Consider the following 22933-nt stretch of genomic DNA (forward strand, 5'->3'; position numbering starts at 1 on the left):
AAAAAAAACTAAACTAAAAAAAAGGGTGCGTGTACTTATGTACGCGCGTAAGAAGTTATACTCTTTTGGCATTATTCAATAGTTTTTGATTGCATGCAAATAATTAATTACAATTAAATAATCAAAGACTGGAAAAGGGGTCATTATAGTCAATAAAGTTCAGTTACAATTGGAAAAATTAAATAAATAAATATTTATTATTATTCTCTTACATTAAGTGTAACATAAATTCTATTATTATTCGAATGTTGTTTTTAAATTATGTCCAATGCCGTAGCATCTTCTATGGGCAACTTCATTCTGTTAATTTTGTGTCACGGTGCGCGCGCATCGTAAAATTTCACTTTCATAAATTTTTCATAACGTGCCGAAAGAAGTATAACTTCAAAAAGGATATATGAAAAAAAAAGTGCACATGAATCACGATAATTTTAGACCAGTCTCACATCAGTACGAAAGTTAGGGATACGATGTGGACAGGTAATGTTTGTACAGAAGAAATTTAAAGGAAGATAGAGAAGTAAGCGAATAGGGGCGAGAAGTGAATTCCATAGCCTCACAAGAGAACTTAAAGGATTCGCCAAGAAAGAAAGAGAGTAAGCTATGGGCTCCCAAAAATTTTAAAATCTTTAAAAAATTAGCTAAGATTTTCTGAATCTTAACTTAACTTTTCTGAATCTCTTCTTATCACTAGAAAAGATTAAATGCATCTGTAATTAAAAAGAAATGGACACCTCCATTAGCCGAGGCGTCAATTTCATTGAATTGATTTATAGCGATTGGGAATAATCGTTTTTGAGTAGGGCTGTGCTTCGGTAGAATGCGTGAGCGACCAGATACCCCAGATTGTAGTGGTTAATTATATAGAATAAATTCAAAACTGTAACAAGTAAATTAATCAATAAAGCTTTTTATACTTATTTTGGCGCGTTAGGGAAAAATGATGAGCGTAATGTTTACGATGCGCACACGTCACAAAAAACCGACACCCTGAAGTTAGCTATAGTCAACGTTAGTATTTCATTGTTAGTGTCGCTTTTTCTACAAACGTAGAATTAATTTTTTTAAAGAATTTTATCTTGTTACGCCAAAGAAGTATAACTTCTAATGCGTGTACATAAGTACACACACACGTCTTTTTTATAATTTTGAAAATCCTTGGGATTGATTTGTTCCAGTTCAAACAATTTGTGTGACTTAAAACTTGGCAATTAAAAAGAGTGGCGGAGAGTTTGTTGCCTGTTCTTCTAAATGTAAATTTAGAATCAATTTAACATCTCTTCTGTTGACGTTCATAATAATTTGTCATTTGAAAAAAAATAAAAGAAAATTTAATTCAATTGTTAATAAATAAGTAAATTCTGCGTAGATTAATTGGTAATCGAGGAATTAATAATTTTATATTATCATTTAAATTGTGTGATAGCCCTAACCAAACAAGAACCCACATCTGACAAAAGCCCGACCGAGCGAAAGTAATGAGACAACATTTGCTCGGACTTTCTAACAATAAATACTGACTCTAGGAATAGACATGGTTAAAAAAAAGCACAGACTCGGGATTGAGGTAAAAAAAATATACTAACAATAAATACTCACTATTCCTAAAGTGAGAATTTTTAAAAAAAAACACACGATTTAAAAAAATAAAAAAAACAGACTAGGGTAAAGCCGGTTGCAGACCGAAAACTAAGCTATGCCAAGGCTAAACTAAGCTATGCCGAGCAAGCTAGGCTAAGCTAAGCTAGAAATAAATAGCGTGCACACCAACAGCTAAGCCAAAGCTCAGTCAGTGTGGCGAAGGATGTGCAAATGGTGAGCGGGGGGGGGCTTAGCTTAGCTCGTGTAGCTGCGCATCGGCATACACAACTAACTTAGCTTCGCATATTTTAGTTAGCTCACATAGCTTAGTTCGCATAGTTTGCGGTCTGCACACAAGAATGGAAAATTGCGTCAGCTATGCGAGCTAAGCTAAACTAACTTAGCTTAGCTCTTGGTCTGCAACCCGTATAAGAAGTAAAAAAAATATATTAACAATAAATACTCACTCTAGGAATAGACACGATTAAAAATGAAAGAAAGCACAGACGAGGTTTACAGGATTAAAAAAATATACGAGTCTGGCTAATAAAGAAGATACCTAATTGAATTATTTGAAAACTTTCGGATGGCAACACAGAATGTCATTGAATTTCTTAGGTTAGTAGATATGATTTATTGTCTTGATACTTCATGCAATTACTCATTTTTATTTCTATTATATTTTTCCGAATAATTAATAGGTAGAATAGCCTAAAGTTTGTTTTATTTGATAGAATATTTTGTTTCTTTCTCAAGGTTTGATTATTCCGAATAAAGTTGTGTTTTTAATAAATATAGTTTTAGTTTTCCATGCAATGCTAGTCATTTTAGGTATAAATAGTAAAAGACTAAATACGTATAGTATTTAATTTCATAGAAATACAGTTACTATCAATGTAAAAAATTATAAAATAAAATTAAGTTAGTTTAATCCACAAAATATATCAAACTTTTAGGGATACCATACTATTTTTTTTAATTTACCCGCTTTTTCGTTATCTTCTTTCATTAGCCAGACTCTAACAATAAATATTCACTCTAAGAATAGACACGATTTAAAGAACATAAAAAATCACAGAATAGGGTTAGAGATTTAAAAAAATATACTAATAAATACTCTCTAGAAATAGACACGATTTAAAAAAATTAAAGCACAGACTTATATTATATTATAGTAAGATTATTTTTTATAAATAGTATGCTGGCCGCATGTAATGGCGTGTCTCAATTATCACCAATTCAATACCGAATTCGCAGTCACGCAAATGGTCACTTGACATTTGTTATAACAATCAAACCAATGATTGGCCTATTATAAAACAATTTCTTGTTTATAATGTTGAATTTTTTTTTATTGTAGAAATATACTTTGAATATTATTTATTATACATGTAAAATACAAATAAGAAGTTTTTTTTATGTAGAACCAGGGACATGGACACAATGTCAGAGAGTTCGAGAATGCGTTGCCGTCCTTTTAAGAATTGGTACGGTACTTGAAGGATCCTAAGACGAACTAGTTCAAGGGACAATTATATACGTACGAAATTTTACCTGCACTTTAAAATTTAATTGAATTTCAACAATGTCATATACAGGAAAAGCTTTTTTTGAAGTCAATAAAACCAGTAGTATGAATATTAAAAGTCTTTCGTCTATGATCGAAAAATTAAGTCAACAATTTCTAACGTCGCCTAGGATGTCCAAATGCCTTTCCTGCCCACAAAAGCTCAAAACTAGACAACAAGATTAGCGCGCCATTTGCGGTGAACAACGAAACGTCAAAGTTTCGAAAATGGATTCCCGCGCGACTCGCAATCTGCCGACGCTGACCATAGACAAAATATTCCTGATTTGAAATCTTTTTGATAGATTATGTACACGTAGATTGTGACGCTATTTTATTTAAATTATAAGTCTATTTGACATAATAGTATAGTCGACAAGTTGAAAATGGTACATAATAGAGATACTGCTCTTAAAATTATGTGCGATAGCTCATTGGATCCGGAATGACGTCTAGAAAAATGTGCTAAAAGCGTGTATTAGCACATAAAAAATTGCAAAAGTTATAAACAATTAAATATGAAAAAAAATGGCATTTCGTTTTTTGCCAATATTTAAAAACAGATTCTGAAAGAAGAGGAAAAATCCATAAAAAACTCTTAGATCCCGGTTTTTGGTTTGATCGACTCTCAACTTTGTTGAATATCTCGACTCACAAACATTTTTTTCTTCGCAAATCACACTTGAAGACATCGTGAGGACCCAAAACTCGATGTATCAGGCACAGAAGTCCACTCCTCTATTAAAACGAGCCTTTACAACCAAGTCAATAGGGTTGTAGCGCTAATTAATTCCCATCTCCATTTTATAATAAGGGCAATACCACAAAAGAATCGGTCATTCACTTCATAGAAATCTTAGCAAAAAACCGGTGACACGGGCACCTAAAATGGCGCTGCATTTGTCCAATCTATTTATTTTGTTAGAGGCCTCATAGCCTAGCGGTCTTAAGTGGCAGCTAGGTGATAGGTACCGGGTTCGATTCCCGGTTCGAGGGCAAGTTTTAATTTAATTTAAATTTGTTCTCGGCCTTTGGGAGGGTTGTGCGGTACCGGGCGAGTGCCTAAACCGTACATGGAGGACATCTAAAGAAAAGCACGAATAATAAAAAAAAATCCAGCCAGCCATAAAAAAATATATTTTGTTTCCAATACAGTCTCATTGTTTACACAGTATTTAAACTCTTATTAAATTGCCTATTATGACTCATAAAAGTCAATTATTTAATGGTTTAACAATTAAATTATTCGAAGACAATAAACTATTTACAACGACATATTGTTTACAAGTTTGTTGCCAATGATAATTTCTATTAATTACATCTTTGGCATTGATAAGATCATTTGTTAATGATCTGTCTATTATCTATAAACGTAAACAATCTAATTTAATCGTTGATAGATGAGGAAATCAACAATGGCCCTTTTATCTCAATACGTCGAAGACATTTTTACGCTTGTGTAGAAAACTTAAATTCCATATGTCTTAATTATATTTTATTTATTACGAATAACATAAAAATTCATGTTATTTTTTGAAAGTAATGCCTATCTGTGTATATTTAAGTGATATAAGACGCTTTTTTCTTAAAGGATCCTAAGTCGAATACGATCCGACCGATCTCCTCCAGGTAACAACTGTGAAAAAAATAGATAACGTAAACAAGAAGTGCAAAACTACGTATAACTACACATAAAAAAGAAAAAGTGCACTTCAATCACGATAATATTACATTATTCAAACTCAAAATATCTTTATTCATATAGGTAAACAATTACACTTATGGACGTCAAAAAGAAGTTAAATTAATTGTAAATTCACATTTACTACCAGTTCGCAAGTCAAGGGCGTAGAGCGGGCAAGAAGAACTGGCAAGAAACTTGCCGCCACTCTTTTTAATCGCCAAGTATTGAGTCATACAAATTGTTTGAACTGGAGCAAATCAATCCCAAGGATTAGGATTATATAATCGACAAATTTATAAAAAGCTTTATTGATTAATTTACTATTATTTATTGTTGATATCGCAAAAAAATGCCAACACTAACTATGCGTCTACGCGCGTATTCAGTTAATCATAAACACGTCGTCAAACGGTTGAATGTAAATAAATATAGTTAAAAAAAACTATAAAACACGCTTTTAAAGCACATCAACCTAAAAACAAAAGCTGAAAATGGGAATGAGCAAAAAATACTGGTTTTATTGTGAAAAAGCGTGGGTTGCTCGATAGATGAAAAATATGGCACAGACAAGCGTGAGGCGCCCACGCTTTTTCACAATAATACCAGTATTTTTTGTTCATTACCATTTTCAGCTTTTGTTTTTAGGTTGATGTGCTTTAAAAGCGTGTTTTATAGTTTTTTTTAACTATATTTATTTTCCACTTTTTAGTCCTAGCAGCAATACGTGTTGTCTCAATTTAATCGTATTGCTTTGTGGACTTAAAAAAAATTTCATTGTTTTTTCGAGATAAACCTATGAAATTATTAAATTGTCGCTGATTCTTTATAAGTGTACAAAGTTTGAATTAAATCTGTCCGTTTAGTGGGTCAAAATCGAGTCCGAAGGAGTCGGTTACATACATACATACAGGTGAAGCTAATATAAAGCGTGTAAAAATAGCGCAGCATTTTACCGCTTCTCAAACGGTGCTAACTTTTTTGTCTATGATTCAGTGACAGGATAGACTGCGACCAATTGATATTCGACACAGATAAGCCTCACGAACAAAGAGTATTTTTTTTAAATTTCTCTTCGAAAACATACTTCTAGGAACCTCTAAGTATTAAGGATTTGTTTGAAACTTTAAATATAATTTATAGTAAATGACGACTCATTGGTCTAGTGGTTAGTACCCCTGACTGCGAAATCATAGGTCCCGGGTTCGATCCCCGTCTGAGACGAACATCGATGTGATGAGCATTTGGTGTTGTGCTTAGGTCTTGGGTGTTTAAATATGTATTTATATGTCTATATATCTATAATAGGTATGTATATCCGTTGTCTAGTACCCATAACACAAGCTTCAATGTCTTTAAAAAAAAAAAAAAAGATGGCGCGGAAAGTCTTTCCTGCAACTTCGATTTTGTTCCCTTTGGAGTCTTTAGCCGTGGGGTTCAAGTACACAGGCGCTAATTAAAGACTTAAAGCCTGGTAATACTGGTAACCCCAGACACCAGAGCTGGTATTAAAAAGTACTACAATACTTGGCGATTAAAAAGAGTGGCGGAAAGTTTCTTGCCAGTTCTTCTTACCCGCTCTACGCGATTGACTTGCGAACTGGTAGTAAATGTAAATTTACAATTAATTTAACTTCTTTCTGACAATTCATAAGTGTACTTGTTTACCTACATGAATTAAGATATTTTGAGTTTGAGTTTGAGTTTGGTGCTTTCTCAACGAATAAGTATCGTAATACAGCGAGGAAATGTCAGCATTAAACGTACACAAGGCGAAACTTTTTTAATTTAATTTTCTATTTATCGATTTTTTATTATTATAACTATGTAAGGGGCTGTCTATTATTCACGTGATGTTTTTTTAACATTTTTTAACCCCTCCCTCCCCCATGTTGATACGTGGTGAGCTTTGAGACTAAACCACCAAAAATCACGTGTATTTTTTAGTACCTACAAAGAATCTTAATTTTTTTATTATAACATTAACATTATAACAATCTCTAGAAGGTTAGTTAGGGGCCATTCAAGTGTAACGTAAGCAGATTTACTGCAATTTATCCCCCCCCCCCCCCCCCTTTTCAGCAAAAAATAATAGTACGGAAACGTATTACAGATACCTAAAAGAACATTTAAAAACACGTCAATGACGAATTATTATTGACGTCAAAATTTTAATTTATTACCAGAGTCTATAACGACTAAGAACACAATTCATAGAGCACAGAACAGACGAGAAGCGATCCGCCATTTTAATTGTCATGTTACACAATTGGTTGTTACATATAAAAAGTAATAACATATGTGAGGCTAAATTTATTTTTCAATTAAGCAATACAATACAGTACGTTGTGATAGGTTATTGGGTTCGGCCTCGGGCGATAGAGACTCTTTCGAATAGGCTCAGCTCTCAAAGAAAATCCGACAGTATACTGATAAGGACACGGCTAAAATTGTGTATCATAGCTACTTTCACAGCGTTACGTCGTACGGTATTCTTCTGTGGGGTGCTGCTGCAGAGGTTCAATCCATATTTGTGCTGCAGAAGCGGGCTGTTCGGGGTATTTGTTGTGTTTCTCCGAGGGAGTCGGTAAGGAATAAGTTAAAGGAATTAAATATTATGACACAATCTGGTCAATATATTCTTAAAGCCTTATTGTATAATAACACCAGTATAATACGCGAAATAGAACTAATTTGAGTGTACGACCAACCAGGCTCCAAAAGATAAACCACTCCTTATATGGAAATTGTATTCGTTTTTACAACAAACTCCCAAGCGAAATTAGAGAATTATAACTAAATAAATTCAAAGCCCTCGTTAAACATAAATTAATCAATAAAGCAAAAAAAAAGTGTGTGTGTGTCAGCTACGACGCACGATTGTAGTTTACTCCTTACGAAAGATAATTATGATATATATCGAATAGAAAAAAATAGAAATGGGTCGTAATAATTTAATATAAGTATTATAAAATATTATATAAATATAAAATATATTTAATCAATTAATTAAAAATAATTAACAATGATGGCGATAATGTTCTGTGGCTGTCGACCATATTTTCATACTAAAGGTGGTAAGAATATATGTTTTTATAATATAAATGTTTGTAGTAGTAATAAAACGTACCTACATCATCTATGCCCAAATAGGATTTTCTTTCTGATACCAAAGTTACCTTTATAGTAAGAGAAGAATAAGAATGAACAATCTTTTTAGTTTTAATTTCACTGACCATTACTATTGACAAAACTCTATGGCACGCTAGACAATCTACTTTTATTTTTTACACCTGTCAATACTGACAATGTTGTAACGTGGCTGTCAAAACGTGAATTCAAAATAGAAAAGTCTGTGTAATGTATTCCATCTCATTCTTTTACACGTTCAATCCTACAGATATATATGTTTGTCTCTTTCTACATAACGCCTCAACTTTTCGTGTTACACATAACGCCTCAACTTTTCGTGTTACACTTGATTTTACTCCTCATAAAATTTCCGTACCGGGCCTTATAACTCAAATCGTTTCTTAAGGAGTAAACTCTATATGTTTGTCTCTTTCTACATAACGCCTCAACTTTTCGTGTTACACATAACGCCTCAACTTTTCGTGTTACACTTGATTTTACTCCTCATAAAATTTCCGTACCGGGCCTTATAACTCAAATCGTTTCTTAAGGAGTAAACTCTATATGTTTGTCTCTTTCTACATAACGCCTCAACTTTTCGTGTTACACATAACGCCTCAACTTTTCGTATTACACATAACGCCTCAACTTTTCGTGTTACACTTGATTTTACTCATCTTAAAATTTCCATACCGGGCCTTATAACTCAAATCGTTTCTTAAGGAGTAAACCCCAATAAATTTGACGATTATTTAAATGATCCTAATCCTTGGGATTGATTTGCTCCAGTTCAAACAATTTGTATGACAATACTTGGCGATTAAAAAGAGTGGCGGAAAGTTTCTTGCCAGTTCTTCTTACCCGCTCTACGCCCTTGACTTGCGAACTGACGTTCATAAGTGTAATTGTTTACCTATATGAATAAAGATATTTTGAGTTTGAGTTAAAAACACACAACACAAACAAGTCACAATGTTCGTTCCCATACTCCTCCGAAACGGCTCGACCGATTCTTATGAAATGTTTTATGCATATTCAGAAAGTCTGGGAATCGGCTACTATCTATCTTCCAAACCCCTAAGTGATAAGGGATTTCCACCCCAAAATTTTTTGTTTTGTTTTTTCCACAACTTTTTTTTGTTTTTATTTTTTTATGATACATCATACAAAAATACATACAACCCTTAATTTTCATCCCAGTACGATCAACCCCCTATATACTGAAATGAGGCTGACCTTAAGTTGGAGCGCTACTGTTTTATTTTAATAACTAAATTATCGAAATTAAAAGCTTTAAAGTCGAAAAGAAATTGTAAGGGAGTTTTTATTATTGAAGTGAAACTTCTTTATCGACGTTGGAAAAAATTTTAATGTAACATTTTTTCGTTACGCGTCACATTTTTCGGTTACGCGCCATGTTGCTTTTTGAAGTCAAACTTCTTTATCGGCGTTAGAATGAATTTTTTATCGACGTATGGGTGAAATTTTGTAGCAAATCGTCACGTTTTTCGGTTACGCGCCATGTTGCTTTTTGAAGTCAAACTTCTTTATCGGCGTTAGAATGAATTTTTTATCGACGTATGGGAGAAATTTTGTAGCAAATCGTCACGTTTTTCGGTTACGCGCCATCTTTTTCTTGTCCCTGCCACGGTTGATCCAAAGAGATTCAAAGCCATTAATAACAAAAATATATAATAACGATAACAATGATAGTAATAATTCTATTACAATAAAAGAAATTCTGTAATAATCTTAGTAGTAATAAGGTAAAATGAAATAATTGTATTTGTATTCATGTCTATGATAATAAAAGCCTTTTGTTAAACTTTATCTAATTTAACTTTATTTAACCAATTTCTGTAAAGTTGCATATAGATAATTTTTCGAAAAATAAGGTCATAAAGAAGTTTCACTTCTTACGTGTGTACACCTAGTACACGCACACATTTTTTTTTTTATTACACGAGTCCTTCAGTCGTTGTTAGAGGTTTGGTTGGTTATTCCAACGTATTCAATAGATGGCGCTTTATGGAGATAGAACGCACTTGCGTTACAATTTATTATTGTATTTAATACTGCCATGTCTTAACACTGCCATATACAGAGCAGAGATTGTATGCTTTAAATAATTTTTGGTTACATCTACATAGTTATTACGTAACTATGATGATGTATTTCTCATTTCTCTCTTTATTGAAGTGAAACTTCTTTATCGGGGTTGGAAAAAAATTTAGTGTAACATTTTTCGGTTACGCGTCACGTGTTTCGGTTACGCGTCACATGTTTCGGTTACGCGTCACATTTGACCGTTACGCGCGTCTTTTTCTCGTCCCTACCACGGTTGATTCGAAGAGATTCTAAACCATTAATAACAAAAATTTATAATAACTATAACAATGATACTAAAAATTATATTACAACTTATGAAATTCTGTAATAATCTTAGTGGTAATAAGGTAAAATGAAATATTTGTATTATTTGTATTCAAGTCTGTGATATTAAAAATTTGTTAAACTTTATCTAATTTAACTTTATTTAACCAATTTCTGTAAAGTTAGTTGCATATAGATAATTTTTCGAAAAATAAGGTCATAAAGAAGTTTCACTTCTAACGTGTGTACACTAGTACACGCACATTTTTTTTTTATTTAAACTTTACTAGCGGACCCGATAGACGTTGTCCTGTCTTAACTATGAATATTGATTTCAAATTGGTATAATTAATTAAAATATATTTCAGAAACAAAGTGTTTATTATTCTAATGCTTTATGTTATACAACATTCTTTAATTGTTTTTCTGGCTCGCATATTATTAGGTATAAGTATTCTCAATATAATAACTCCGATCGAAGCATTTATTTTAAACGATGTTCATTTTTCTTACATCCTCTTTGACGATATTTGCAGCACGCATTCTGTCAATGGTATGTCAAACGCCATAAGGTTACATCAAAAAGTTCGAATTGTATGGTGGTTAAGTATTCTTAAATTTTCTCATTTTCCGCGCATTTTTTTTCTTTTATAAGAACCTTCTCCTGACAATTACAAACACAACAAAAAAAATCAGACAAATCGGTCCAGCCGTTTTCATGTTATGTCGTGACAACGGAAAACGGGTTTCATTTTTATATCTACTATATAAAAATAAGTCGGGTTTTCCTTCCTGACGCTATAACTCCAGAACGCACTACCCATTTCCACGGTTTTGCATTCGTTGGAAAGGTCTCAGGCTCCGTGAGGTTTATAGCAAAGAAAATTCAGGAAAAAATTCAACAGAAAAGCGGGAATATCTTACAAAAAAAAATTTTCTTCATCTTTTAATCACCAAACGAATTGTTCATAAAACGAAGCCATCTGGTGGCGAAACGGAGTTCGCCGGGTTTGCTAGTATGTATATAGATTACAGTAATCTAGGGATGTGACATTCTGCATAAAAATAGATCAAATCAGTCGTGAAGCAGTCATTTTACGATTTGGCATTCTAATAAACAATAAACTACAAGCCCTCATTATCAGAATGCCAAATCGAAAATGACTGCTTCACGACTGATTTGAGCGCGACCGCCCCTGCTAAAACCGCTGTGCGAGTTCGAAAAGTCAGTTACAGAATCTCCAGGCTGTACTATTATTATAATATCTTTTAAAATACCTAGCATCGATAATGAAAACTTTTCCATTGTAATTAATAATGCAAGGAATAAAAAAAAACTTTAGAGGTGTTAAGGGACACCCGGATGGAACGAAATTGCTTTCGATTAATTTATATGTTAATTGGTATCATAACAGTATGATAGATTTTCTGGACACCAATCTTACGACGAAAAAAAACCCAACATCACGAGGTGTTCCCAGGTGGTCACCCATCCAAGTACTGACCTCGCCCGTCCTTGCTTAACTTCGGTGATCGGACGAGAACCGGTGTATTCAACGTGGTATGGACGTTGGCGATAGCTAAATCGAAAATGTAAAATATAACAACTATAGCAAAAAGTGTCGTTACAACTTTTGGTCTTAATTTATTCCGTCTAGCCCCCTTTCGCAACGCTCGATAACTTCGTTCCAACAAGACTAATTTAGTTAAGTGATTCCAAAAACAATTTTCATTTCTTATCCCTACAAAAAAAAGCCAATATCACGAGGTGTTCTCAGGCGGTCACCCATCCAAGTACTGACCTCGCCCGACGTTGCTTAACTTCGGTGATCGGACGAGCACCGGTGTATTACAATAGCAAATAGCAAAAAAGTGTCGTGACAACTTTTCGTAAGAATTTTTTCCGTCTAGCCCCCTTTCGCAACGCTCGAGAACCTCGTCGAATATAGTATATTTCATTACGAGTGCGGAAAGCCTGTCATTGCAAAGAGTTCCGACAAATGTCTACCCGAGCCGAGGCGCAGCCGAAGGTGAGGGTTGACAGTGGGAACAAGTGGCAATGATGGTTCCGCACGTGTACTGAACGACTATTTTTAATACAGTTGCGAAAAAATTAAGCTATTTAATAAAAACACAATAGACTCAACTAACTAATCATTTATTTCTTATAAAAGGATAATTCCCATATTCTTTGAAATTACAGTTTTTTTACTAACTGGGGAAGTTTTAGGTTGCATATTTACCGTTTGAGACAAACTATTATTAATTTCGTATGATTGTTCATGTATAATATAACAAACAACTAAACTAGCAAAGAACATTTTCATGTATATTTAATATATAATATAACAAACAACTACACTAGCAAAGATATTTTTTTGGAAAATGGCGCCAACTGTAAAAGAATATGGGCAGAGATTTTTTTTCTTCACCCATTCTGGGTAGGCAAAGGGAACTATGCCCATACAGCCAAATCTTCAGTATAATTTTTTTATTGATATGAAATTTAATGAGATGAAATGAAATGAAACCTAACCTTAAACTCATTGAATCAAATCATTAAATCTGATATTAAAAGAAATTAGTAGCTTCTTTTTTGAAATATTTGCATGAATTATAAAAACCTCTATGAATTTTTTTAGTAAAAACTTCGTGGTTGTTTTTTTCTTTTTAATAGACATTATTTTGACAGTTGGGAAAGAGAACGCACGAGTGCAGAAAAGGTAAAGAAAAAGCACGAGTGTGTAATAGCTCACATCCCGAACGCTATACGTCCCTGCAATACGACACTTTTTGAGCAACTGTATTAAAAAATACATTTTAGTTGAATTTTTATTAGATACTGGTAAGAGTAGATAGTACAATTTATTATACGTACCAAAAATTGCCGACGGTAATTCTAATATCAGCCGCCGCGACGGACAAGTAAAGTATGGGCACTGTAAACACTTGCATCAGTGTTTCCGCCATATTTGGGGGGAAGTAAGATGACTTAGGGGGTATTTTATGCAAGACATTTATTTATTGAAGTGAAACTTTAGGGTAAAATTTTATCGGATACGTCACCAAGATGTGCAGCATTGCTGCAGAAACACGTGGCATTTTAATTAACAATTCGTCATTTGAGGTTATTGAAATATTTTTTTTTGCATAAAATATCAAATATATTTCATAAATCCTCTTTACAAAATGTTAATTTTGATAATAGAATTTCAGGACAGTTAAGTGTTGGTCTAGTGGCTTCCGCGTGCGACTCTCATCCCTGAGGTCGTTGGTTCGAACCCCGGCTGTGCACCAATGGACTTTCTTTCTATGTGCGCACTTAACATTCGCTCGAACGGTGAAGGAAAATATCGTTAGAAAACCGGCTTGCCTTAGACCCAAAAACGGCGTGCGTCCGCCATAGAAGGCTGATCACCTACTTGCCTATTAGATTGACATATCATGAAATAGATACAGAAACCTGAAGCCCAGACCTAAAGAGGTTGTAGTGCCACTGATTTATTTTTTTATTTTATTTTATGTTTTATTGAAACTCATTCAGACCCCCTTCCCCTCTTGACGAATCGACGACGCCCTTGAATGTTATTCGTAATCCAACAAATATTTTATCTTAAAGATCCATTAGGAATGAACGGTCTGTTGAACAGAAGTGAACAGTGACTATATCTTATTAAATTCCTTATTATTATTTGTGATAGCATTGCTCCAAATACTGGAGGAATTTGAAAAATTATTACGACAATTAATCCCTGATGAACATAAAAAAAGTACGTGCAAAGTACACATGTCAGAAGTGAAACTTCTTTGGCAAACTAATTTTTAAGTCTTGTTCGTATTTATACAAATCTAAAACTTTCAATTTCTGAGACTTAGAGGGAGGGAAAAAGGAAGATATGTTAGATATTTAATTATCATATTAAAAGTGTCGAAAATCAATACAAATAATACGTGGCATTTTAATTTACAATTCGTCATTTTAGATTTCATTAAATTATTTTGCATAAAATATAAAATACTAATATAACATAAATTCTCTTTACGAAATTTTAATTTTAAAAATAGAATTTCTATAAGGTAATTTACCCTTCTCACTCACTCTCACCCTTTCGACAAAAATGCTGCAAAAATTTTACCCTCATGCGCCATCTTAGAAGTTTCACTTCAAAAATCAATGGCTCTACAACCTTTTTAGGTCTGGGCCTCAGATTTCTGTATCTGTTTCATGATCATTTGTTTATCTAATAGGCAAGTAGGTCAGCCTTTAGTACCTAACGCATGTCTTCACTTTTTGGGTCTAAGGCAAGCCGGTTTCCTCACGATGTTTTCCTTCACCGTTCGAGCGAATGTTAAAGGCGCACATAGAAAGAAAGTACATTGGTTCACAGCCGGGGATTGAACCTACGACGACTACGATGAGAGTGAAATTTTACGATGCGCGCGCACCGTGACACAAAATTAACAGAATGAAGTTGGCAACGGAAGATGCTACGGCATTGGACATAATTTAAAAACAACATTCGAATAATAATAGAATTTATGTTACACTAAGGGTCTGTTTCACAATGTATGGATAAAGTACCGATTAGCTATGCAACAAATAAATTATTTGGAAGATAAATTGTGCTATTTGACATTCATCGGACTCATAACTTAAGATGGACTTTATGTGACGAATAGCGCTATCTGACAGTCGTGAAACGCAACAATAGTGTTTATCCTACAAATAAGTAATAAATAGCTAATTTGGAGAATAAATATAATAATAAATATTTATTTATTTAATTTTTCAAATGTAAACTGAACTTTATTGACTATAATGACTCCTTTTCCAGTCTTTGATTATTTAATTGTAATTAATTATTTGCATGCAATCAAAAGCTATTTTTAATAATGCCAAAGAATTATAACTTCTTACGCGCGTACATAAGTACACGCACCCTTTTTTTTGTACATACAACAAAGTTTCAAGAAAATATTGACCAGAAAGTGTCATAATATTTAATTCCTTAAACATATATCGTACCGACTCCCTTCCCTCTCTAACACAATAACCTCGAACAGCTTCTGCAGCAGAAATATGAATTAAACCATATAGAAAGCATATTATAGAAAGTAAAATAAAATCATCAAAATTAATTTATTCCTACAGGTAACATTAAATATTGACGACTCATTGGTCTTGTGGTTAGTACCCCTGATTGCGAAACCACGGGTCCCGGGTTCGATCCCCGGCTGAGACGGACATCGATGTGATGAGCATTTGGTGTTGTGCTTAGGTCTTGGGTGTTTAAATATGTATTTATATGTCTATCTATAACATGTATATCCGTTCCCTAGTACCCATAACACACACGCTTCACCAGCTTAGCATGGGACTAGGTCAATTGGTGTGAATTGTCATTTAAAAAAAAATATAGTTCTCAAATTAAGGGCGTGGAATGAGAGGTACTGGCAATAAACTCTCCGTCAGAGTAATCACTAGAACTATACAAAACATCTCTGACTTAAAAAATGTAATAAAACTTCAAAATCGACCCGATTATAAAAAACCAAAGAATTTGACGCCGCACTCAATCGAAGATTTATCATCGAATCACCGCGTACAAATTTATTTTGACACTTCCACAGACTCATTGGAAATGGAATCTTATAGTCTAGTAATAAAACCTCTTTGAATTTAAAAAGAAATTTTAGCCGGCGTCTGTGAACCATTTTGATTTTTTAGAATGATAAATTAGTTCTTAATTCAAATTGATTTTTTATGTAATGAGATATGTTTCTTTAATTTTTTACATTTTTTTACAATTGGACTTCCGGCCAGGCTTTAGTCTATAGCCCATCCCGCCTTGTCTTTGATTACTCCGCCATTTTGTAATTATATTTTATTGAATACTAGCAAACCGTTTTTTTTTAATTTGTACCTATTGATATGTTCTTTAATATTGTGGAACACTTTTTTGTTCTATCATCTACTTATAGTTTTCGCAGCGCATGCGATGCAAGATATTTCATACATTATTGTAGTTTTAGTAGTGATCCTTATTTATTTCTTGCAATTAATATAAACAATATCAATCAAAATCGGTCCAGTACTTTTGAGCCAAATCGTTACAAACACTTACATACAAATCTTTCCTCTTTATAATTAGTATAGACTAGTAGACTCGGCCAAGCGTTGCTGTGGCTAAGATTTTTGTTATATTACATAGTAGTACACTATTCAAGAGAAAAGGCAGGAGAACACCAATCCACCATGCTTTTTTGGTGGTAATGCCATTAAATTGTAGCTTATGTGAAACGTTGGTAATTATTTTGATAAGGATCAATACCTAGGTACGAATAAAGAGCCTTTTCTAGCGGTGGTATTTTAATAAAAAAAAATTAATAAAAGGACGCTTATTGTGACGTAACTATAAAAGATAGAGACATGCTGTCGCGACATTTTTTATAGATAGTGATGTTTCCTGAAAAAATGTAACACATCATATTGTTCTATCATTAATAGTTTTCGCAGCGCACATAATTGAAGGAAGTTTTTTGTTTATTTTTTTACACCTTGGGTTAGATTCTTCAAGTTTTAGTTTTACAATGAAACATAGCCTATGTCACTCGGGAATAGTGTAGCTTGCCAACGGTGAAAGAATTTTTGAAATCGGTCCAGTACTTTCGGAGCCTATTCATTCCAAACAAACAAAAAATCAAACCTTTGCTCTTTATAATATTAGCATAGAAAAAAGTTTAATAGATTCTGTAATAGACATATATCCGAGTTTATTAAGCCTGTTTGTTGCCGAAAATCAAACCCCGTACTTAATAAAACAACGTGAAACAAATGCACTCAAAGTTCCACCGCAAGCCAGTCTGATCTTTATTGCATGCACCGCGGGCCGATTGTGGTATCGGCGAGACTTAATTCAATATAGACTGTAAACTCTTTATAGCGTTATGCGTTATAACGAAACATTCTGTATAACGTAATATGAAATAAAAAGGGTGCGTGTACTTATGTACGCGCGTAAGAAGTTATACTTCTTTGGCATTATTAAAAATAGTTTTTGATTGCATGCAAATAATTAATTACAATTAAATAATCAAAGACTGGAAAAGGAGTCATTAAAGTCAATAAAGTTCAGTTTACATTTGAAAAATTAATTAAATAAATATTTATTATTATTCTCTTACATTAAACAAATAAGCACTATTTATCTTAAAAACATTTTTATTTCATTATACTATTTATTTTTAAGTGACTCTAATGTCTTCATCAGAATTTCGGTTTGTAATTTTAAATTAATCATTACTTGGTTGTGCATCTACGAGGCTTCTCCAAAACTACTTGCTTTCTGCAACAAATAAGAGAATATTAATTTAAGCTCTGTCCATGCAAAACTTAAAATTTTTTATAATTCATATTATAAATTTTTTAACACATTTATATTAATATAATTATATAAATGTGTTAATAATATAATTTGTAGCACATGCTACAGACCTGGATAGCAACTTTCTTTTATTCTATTTAGAGATAGAGATAATTTAAATATAATACCGGTGTCTTCCTTGTAGGTTTCTTTGGAGTTTCTTGTTGTTCAGTTCGACATGATTTTCTTTAACCTTTCTTTAATCCTACAAAATAATGAAATTGTTAAGTTATGTTGTCACTGTTGTGCACACCTTTGTTTGGCTTTTTTAGTATTCAAGTTATGTCAAAACTGATTTATTACCTTGTCATTGTTGGCTTTATTTGCTTTTGGGATATCAATTGTTTCCAAAATGATTTTATTTGTAATAACCTGAAATATATAAATAACATCTATTAATTTAAGTATCATGGTGAGTGGTTCGCACTCAGGTATTAAGGTGTATTATACCCACTGTCCATTATAAGTGGGAATGGGCTCACTTCTGGCAGGACAGAGTTTCGGTACTACAAGTGCAACATGGATGTTTTGAGGTATTACAATATCTCTAACTACCCTGTAGGGGAATAAAGTAATGTTGTAAGCATATGCCTATGCTTGAAAGGTTGAACCTTGAACATCACCATACATCATATTTATAATTAACATTCCTACATCGACACCATCACAATCAAATTCATTGAAATCTACTTCAAACCATTGTGTCTCGAGAAGGTGATGGTGGCTTTGTTCCACCTCCAGTTTTTGATGTTTCACGGCGATAAGATGACAACTCTTTTTTTGTCTTCAATTTAGTGCACTTCCACACAATTCATCAATTGTTTTTTGTCTCTTGTCCTTATATTTGCTAGATTAAATCTGATGTTTTGATTAAATAATGTGGTCATTTTTTTGAGATGCAGGTACTTATTAAAATGTTTACTTCTCTGTTATATCGCTCCAAGCCTTCATTTTCTCCTTATTAGTATTCGTGCTTAAATCTTTGTTCTCAATTATTGATATATAGGGTCGTAGAATATTTCTAAAAAGTTGCTGTAACAAACGCAATAAACAAAAGCAATGAATAATGGTTCATGTTTCAGTTTTAATCAACAATAATACTCGATAATACATACGGATAGTTAACCTCAATTGTATTGAAGCACTCAGGAAGGTTAGCACAGTTTTTTCACAAATATTTTATATTATTTCACAAATATTTTGAATAATGAAAATAACTAGGTATATAATTATTAATTTTAAACAATAATTAAAACTCCTATATTTGTTTAAAAGGTAAATGTCATTGTCAGATGTCAATTGTCATGGTCATTCAAAATTCTTGTTAAGCTGCTAAGCTAGAATATGCGATGAAGTTAGCTTCACGCATATTCTATTTCTTTTTACTTGTTGTTTGTCTTAGTCCCATCTCGCTCGCGCACGCTATATCACACTGCCAATTTTGTGTCATAGGTGCGCGCGCAATCGTAAAATTTCACTCTCATCAATTTTTCATAACGCGCCTAAAGAAGTACAACTTCAAAAATGCACTCTTTATAACGCAACAGCCATTCTCTATTACGAAGAAATATTTCATATTTAGACACTTAAGTGTAATTGTTTTTATAATCACTTACAAAACTAACCTTTTGAGGTGCCGAAATTTCCAAGACACCTTAAGGTGGGAGCTTGTAGTTTATTGTTTATCAGAATCCCAAATCATAAAATGACTGCTTCACGACTTGAGAGCGACCGCCGATGCGAAAACCGCTGTGTGAGTTCGAAAAGTGAGTTACAGAATCGCAAGGCTAAGGTCATAAACAGCCGTCTCGCCTTAGTTATTGTTAATTGCATTAACACGTGTGCCATTATTTTTAGATAACATTGCCTGTAGGGAATTTTGGTCTCAGTTACTAAACGCACCATCGTCACCTATCGTGTATTACGTCAGGCAATTAACAGAATATATGTTTAGAATAATATACCTATTGATAGTAATAAAATTAGATTTTTTTGTTATTTCTCTTCCCTGATCCCTCCGTATAACGAAAATCCCTCGGTCCTTTGAAATTCGTTATAAAGAGTTTACACTGAATATATACCCTTATACTGATATTTCTAATATGTATATAAAATTCTCGTGTCACTGTTCGTTCCCATACTCCTCGGAAACGGCTTGACCGATTTTGATGAAATTTTTTGTGCTTATCCGGTATGTATGAGAATTGGATCACTGTCTATCTTTCAAACCCCTAAGTGATGTCCACCCCAATTTTTTTTTTTAGATTATTTTCTTGTTTTTATATTTTTATGTCACAGCAAACAAAAATACATACAACCCTTTTTCACCCCTCTACGATCAACCCCTATTTTGTCTAGAAATAATACACATGGCAAAAAAAATCGCCGGTTCAGCTGTGTGATAAGTATAAAATCGTGTTACAAATGATGGATTTTGATATGATTGTGTCTCGTGTCTGAATCGCACCCTTAATTTCGCTTAAAAAGTTTATTAATGTATCAATAACGTACAAAGTGCAGACTTAATTGAAATTAGTATTACGTTACATTTGTATGGGGAGATCAGGCATTCCCTTAGGATATATAAATATAATGAACTAGTAGACTCGGCCAAGCGTTGCTGTGGCTAAGTTTTTTGTTATATTACATAGTAGTAAACTATTCAAGAGAAACGGCAGGAGAACACCAATCCACCATGCTTTTTTGGTGGTTATGCCATTAAATTGTAGCTTATGGGAAACGTTGGTATTTATTTTAATAAGGATCAATACCTAGGTACGAATAAAGAGCTTTTTCTAGCGGTGGTATTTTAATAAAAAAAAAATTAATAAAAGGACGCTTATTGTGACGTAACTATAAAAGATAGAGACATGCTGTCGCGACATTTTTCATAGATAATGATGTGTCCTGAAAAATTGTAATGCATCATTTTGTTCTATCATTAATAGTTTTCGCAGCGCACACGATTGAAGGAAGTCTTTTGTTTATTTTTTTGCACCTTGGGTTAGATTATTCAAGTTTTAGTAAGCATCCCTATTTTTTTTGAAAATGAAACAGCCTATGTCACTCGGGAATAGTGTAGCTTGCCAACGGTGAAAGAATTTTTGAAATCGGTCCAGTAGTTTCGGAGCCTATTCATTTCAAACAAACAAAAAATCAAACCTTTCCTCTTTATAATATTAGTATAGATGAATGAAACTCAAATGTGTTAATGAAATATGTATTTTAAGAACAATATTTAAAGTATGTTTTACTTGAAAACAATCACTTTTATCCTAACATTTCTGTCTTTGCCGCGCTCTGCCATTAAAAAAACAGTGGCGCTACAACCTTTTAGGTCTGGGCCTAAGATATCTGTTTCATGATCACATGTCAATCTACTTAGACCTTAAAAGGTTGTTATTCTTATTACTGAAATATCGAAATTTAAAGCTTCAAATATTAGAATATGCAACTGTCATATAATAGAGGGTATTAAAACATGAGTGTAGTTTTTTATAATAGTTTGGAAAATCCAAAAGTGCACGCCTCATAGCGGTCATTCACTTTAAAAAAAAATCTAAAACAAAAACTCAAGTTTTTTAAAACAAAATAACAAAAAAAATAAAAATAAATGAAACTAAAAAAAAACAATAATATAATAAAAAAATATAGTGGCGCCATAACTCTAAGACACAGTCGTATTTTAGTTTTTTACAAATTATAATTAAACGACAGTACTTAGAACGCTAATATTAACTAGGAATCAGCCCAGGGTATAACTTTATATAATAAGAAAAAAAGGTATTCTGGTACGATAAATTTTTCGACCAATTTCTCTGCCACATACATGGATCCATAAACACAGACTGACGGACGTCCAAGAATGATTGATTTTAATGTTATTATTTACTATGTTAAACAAAATAATTGTTCATAAAAAATACCATATGTGCTTGATAGATTATTTAACTCGATTTTAGTGCACTCATATTATCCTGTAAGTGTTATATTAGTGAGAAAAAAATCATTCAAGTTTCGAAAGACTAAGTTTTTTGACATGAGAGTAGAGCACTGCCAGAGGCGTGCAATATAAAATAAGATTACACGAGTGTTTTAATACCTAATTATATGCAGTTGCATAAACTACTTTATTTCATCGCATGGCTATAGGCTACATTAAATAAAATGCAATGTAAAAGAAACACATTATTTATTATAAGTCTGTTATTGGTCTATTGGCTCGGAACCAGCGCGTTGCGCGCGCAGCTCGCTCACTACAGATAATGTGATCTTAAATTGAATTGAAACCTCCTTGGTCGGGACTCATTGTACTTTTATAATTAAATAATTGTTTTAAAGCATTGTTTTGTTAGGAGAATAATGCTTTAATTTAATTTTCTTAAAGTATGTAAATAAAATATGCCAATATGTCTGTATTTCATTTCATAATTAGAATATTACCGTATGATTATATAAAAGAAATTTTGTGTTATTGTCAGGATTTAAGTATATAAGAGTTTTTTTTATTTTATTACATGAGTCCTTCAGTCGGTTTTTTTTTTTTTTTATGGCTCTGGCACGACATGTGCATTAGCCAGCGTCAAGATAGGATTTTTATAATTCGTGCTTGTCGTTTTAGAAATTTGACAGTTTCCTCTATGTACGGTTTAAGCACTCGCCCGGTACCGCACAACCCTCCCATAGGCCGAGAACAAATTTAAATTAAATTAAAACTTGCCCTCGAACCGGGAATCGAACCCGGTACCCCTCACCTAGCTGCCACTTAATAAGACTGCTAGGCTATGACGCCCCTTTCAGTCGTTGTTAGAGGTTTGGTTTGATATTCCAACGTGTTCAATAGATGGCGCTTTATGCCGATAAAACGCACTTGCGTTTCAATTCATATCACCAATAATATGTTTGAACAAGGTATATCTATTACAGAGTGTACAGCTGTCTGCCACCCTGTTGAGCACACGAGCCTTTTCTTTTATCGCGTTTTGTTTAAAATCTTTATTAAGTAAAGATAATAACAAACACCGAACGAGGGAGCCGCCTGCACTAAATACTACGCCGGCACCAAGGTAAGGAAAGTGCTGCGCCTATCCCGGCTTCCCACCAGCGGGTCTCACCGGGGGATGCGCATGCGCGGACCAAACTAAGGTGTCCAGGCTGTGCCTGGCAGACTCCAGC

At 33.2% G+C, this 22933-nt stretch overlaps 1 protein-coding gene and 1 non-coding gene across 4 annotated transcripts in view; one reads left to right on the forward strand and one right to left on the reverse strand.

The window, feature by feature from the left end:
* Nucleotides 1-22933, forward strand: part of LOC125058326 — a 109444-nt gene that overhangs the window by 41798 nt on the left and 44713 nt on the right. The window lies entirely within an intron of this gene.
* LOC125058980 lies at nt 11791-11909 on the reverse strand. Its single transcript, XR_007118587.1, has one exon. It is a non-coding gene; the product is annotated as a 5S ribosomal RNA (ribosomal RNA).

The sequence above is a fragment of the Pieris napi genome, chromosome 18, assembly GCF_905475465.1.
Source record: "Pieris napi chromosome 18, ilPieNapi1.2, whole genome shotgun sequence".
Classification (NCBI taxonomy): Eukaryota; Metazoa; Arthropoda; class Insecta; order Lepidoptera; family Pieridae; genus Pieris; species Pieris napi.